This window comes from Malus sylvestris, chromosome 15 (assembly GCF_916048215.2).
Source record: "Malus sylvestris chromosome 15, drMalSylv7.2, whole genome shotgun sequence".
Classification (NCBI taxonomy): Eukaryota; Viridiplantae; Streptophyta; class Magnoliopsida; order Rosales; family Rosaceae; genus Malus; species Malus sylvestris.
In genome coordinates, this window is record NC_062274.1 from 43,587,878 (window position 1) to 43,592,351 (window position 4,474).

The following is a 4,474-nucleotide window of genomic DNA, read 5'->3' on the forward strand; positions in this document are numbered from 1 at the left end:
CTCAATTACGAACACCACATCTTTGAAGGTTGCAGGGATATGGGACTTGGGCCAGATTTGGTGTTTTGAGAGTTATGATTGTCCCGTGTCATAAAATCCAACTTATTTGGGAATTTTCATCTTAAGTGTATCTTCTTTGATGAATTCTAGACATTCCCCATCCACTTCTTGCTCTTGATTCTTTGGAAAGGTTTCGAATATGCCTTTATCACCCTCTTCTTTCTTGGATTGCATGATCCTGCAAGGAATAAGGACATTTGGTGAAACGGGGTCAGGACAAATTGAATTTAGGCTTACCTTGGTTGTAGTGGACGACATAGATGGCATATGGGGCTGTGGCGAAGGTGGTTCTTCCCTTGCCGTGGCCTTGTTATTCTCCTCTTCTTCGAGCAGCAGCTGTTCATCCATGTTTTGGCTTGGTTTGGATGTTTTGGGTTCACTTCCAACCTCCATAGCACTTCCCAAAGTGATAGCATCATGGATTTCAAAATCTTCCTTCAAATTTTCAATAGTTAAGTTGGAGAGTTCACTTTGCTCTTGAATTTGTGCCATGAACTCCATAATCTACCCAATTTGCTTCTCCAATTCACCCGTCTTCTTGGCTTGATTTTGCATCTCTTTGTTTCCATTTTCTACTTCCTGGTTCAAAGAGGTAAGTAACTTATTAAACATATCATTATCTAAAGATGTACCTAAATTGAATTGGGCAGATTGTTGTGGTGGCTGCATAGGTCTTGAATAGAACTCCTCTTTTTGCTGCCAATACCCATCTTGTTGGAATTGTTGAGGTTCTCCCCACATGTAATCTGAATAATCTCTCCAATCCGAATTGTAAGCGTTGGAAAACATATTGTCCCATGATTGGCTATGGCCTTGATAACCCCAAGCATCTTCATTCGCAGTGAATTGAGAACATTGATGAGTTGGATATCCTTGCCCATAGGACACACCATATGTAGGGACACTTTGCATTGTGGTCCTTTCGGCATATTGTGACAATTGAGAAGTAAGTTTCGCCAATTGAGCTTGAAACACCTACCAAGAATTATGATGAGCATGAAACACCTACCAAGAATTATTTAACGCGATCGTTTATAAGCGACCTCCACTACTTCTGAATATAAGTTTGTAACTATTAGGTGAAACTCTCTTATAATCTAGCATCATACTCATGCATGCAAACTAAGTGTGCACTCTTAATAAACATACACGAATAAGTTATCAATCAAGCAGTTAAACAAATTGAATTCACAACTTATGAAATCACAATTGAAGGTAATCAAATCATATTGCAAGCATGAACATGGTTTTGAATTCCCCCTAGCTAAGGGCAGTTTAGCTCGTCATACTCACAAAGCAAAGATAAACAAATTTAGATATTGAAAACAAAGAATGAAAACACCTAAAAACGCTCCAACAATCCAACTTGAATGGCAAGCACGTCCAAAGGTCCTCCTTCTTCTCTTTGTTGTGGCATAAGATGTGGTTTTATGGATGAGTGGTAAATTATGGTGGTGGATGGATATAGGTGAGTTATGGTGAAGAGTGGATGGGTGGATTATGTTCTCTTGACCAAGGAATGAAAGTGTAAGTGTATAGAGTTGTGAGATGTGAATGTAGTGTCTTTTGATGGATCTTTTCTCCTTCCTTTGTTATGGTGAAGGGTGGATGTATTTATAGGCTAGGGAGAGGACCACCATCTAATTAAGGTGGTAGTGGTGTATGTTGTGGTAATGTGTGGATGTAATGGGTGTAGTGGGTAAGTGTTGTAGTAATGAGTGGATGTAATGGGTGTAGTGGATGAGTGTTTGGTAATGAGTGGATGTAATGGGTGTAGTGGATGGATGTTTTGTAATAAGTGGATGTAATGGGTGTAGTGGATGAGTGTTTTGTAATGAGTGGATGTAATGGGTGGAGTGGGTGAGTGTTTGGTAATGAGTGGATGTAATGGGTGTAGTGGATGGATGTTTGATAATGAGTGGATGTAATGGGTGTAGTGGATGGATGTTTGATAATGAGTGGATGTAATGGGTGTAGTGGATGAGTGTTTGGTAATGAGTGGATGTAATAGGTGTAGTGGATGAGTGTTTGTAGTTGTAGGTCAACACACTTGCACACACACATGCTGATTTCTAGCCTTATAATCTTCAAAAACGTCCATCCTCATGTCTCCATGCTTGCACTATCCAATCTTGGCCCAAAAATGCTCAAAAGTGCTCCAAAATGCACTTTTTTGCCAACTTTGTTATTAGGACCTACAAACACACGAAAATAGTTTAAAATACATAATTAACTAAGAAATAACATCATAAATGCACAAGAACAAGCTAACTAAGTTGCATAAATATGCTCCTATCAACGACACTTTCATGTGCAAAATCTTTGCCACGACGCTCTAAGGCGAAGTGCGAGATTGGTTCTACCCCTTGCCACCATGTTCAATCCGAAACTTCAGTGAACTTTCCTTGGTTTTCATTATGGAATATTCATCCTACAGCTCAATCACGAAGAAGTTTGACCATCTCTTCAACATGAAGAATGATTGGATTGAGATGCTCCGCACATACGTTAAAAGTTTAAGGGGGAGAAGGCGGAAATCATTGAATGCGATGACATCATTGCATGCTCAGCCTTTCGAAATGGGCTATATCACCCACTTTTCGAAGAATTGATCATAGGTGAGAAGTTGACCTTGGCAAACTCTTATGCTTTGGTAGAAAATCACTCCCCTTGGGATAAGGCCAAGCGCTCCGAAAAGCTGCATAAGCAGCTGTATAAAGATGCAAAGCCAACTCAAAAGAAGATGAGCGATAAATCGCTTAACAACAAAAATAAGCCAGGAAGCAGACACATGGATCAATCATTGACAAGGGAAGGCACTGTGCCCAAGATGTACACCAAGTTCTCAATCCCGATCAACCAGATCCTTTGCGACCTTAAGAACAAGCTATGGTTCAAGCTCCCACCACCCATGAGAAATACCTCTTCAAGATAGACCAGACAAAGTACTGCGAATTCCACAGAGGTCCTAAGCACACAACCAAATATTGCACCACATGGAAGAGGTACCTTAAGCAGCTCGTAAAGGAATGCAAGTACGACCAGTATGTCTATAGGCCAGCTGCCCTACCCAAGTGAGAAGAAGACGCCGATGCCGAACCCCTAGCCAAGTAGATCTGAATCAACGAAATCTTTGTCGAATCCGAGCATCTAGGGGCCACCATCAGTTCCAAGAAAAGGAAAATCTAGCATGTGAAACCGGTTTTTCATGTTCAAATCTTAGATGTTGTAGCTCGACCAATCGTCGGCTTCACCCAGCAAGATGCCAAAAGAGTAGACTTTCCTCACGATGACTCCCTAGTGATTTCTATTCTACTAGCCCACGCCATCGTTAACAGAATTATGATGGACAACGGCAGCTCAGTCAATATCCTACAATTGTTAGTCATCTGGAAGATGGGTATAGAAAACACGATCAGACTCAAAACGGAGGTTTTAACCGAATTCAACGAACTTACCTCAACTGCCATCGGCACCATCACACTCGATGTAATCAGCCCACCGATTGTCTTCATAGACCTTCATGATTATCAACGATCCATCTCCCCATAATGGGATATTGGGCCGACCCTTGCTAGTGAAGATTTGGAGCTGTGACCTCGATCAAGTATTAGAAAATCCAATTTCGCATCCTGGAAAAACAGTCGAAGAGATCAAAGGCTAGTAAACCATGTCTAGAAGATGTATTGTACAAGTTCTGAAAAAGTCAAAGAAAAAATCTTTCGCCCCAGCAGTAGCAACTAAAGTGCAGAAAGACGATTCTTCATCCGCCAAATAGCAATTACCACAGGTAGGTCAAGAAGATGGTGCCAAGGTTAACAATGCCCTGGAAGATGAATCAAGATGGAAACCTAAAGAGGACACCAAGGACATCATTCTTGACCCCTACCAGCCGGAAAAGATGGCTAAGATTGGTTGCGAGAACAACTTGATCCTTTCTTGATGCCATGTATGTTTCTTGTGGATTTGAAGATAGAGATGAGAGGCAAAAAGGTCCCACTAGGCATGCCAAATTTGTAAACACGAAAATTCTCTAATGAATGAAATGAGAACACGTGTACAAAGTAGATTTGTATTGATTTGAATTTGTAGGTTACAATATCTATTTACAATTTCCTCTTATTCAATCTTCAAATTTGATATAGGTGTGTAGGTTGTTGATCCAAGGGTCGCAATGACTTGATCTTGGATGAATGGTTGAACGACTACTCCAAGTTTTGAACTTGAAACAATGTGGGGATGGTCTTTACCTTAAGGTGCGGCATTGATGATGTTGATGCGGGATTTCATTGATTCAGGGTCTTGGCGACTTGATCTTGAAACGAACGTCATGACAAATTTTGAGGTCGCAACAAAGTCTTGAAGGAATCGACACAGGTGCTTGTTGATTCTTCAAGGAGTGCTTCGGCTTTGG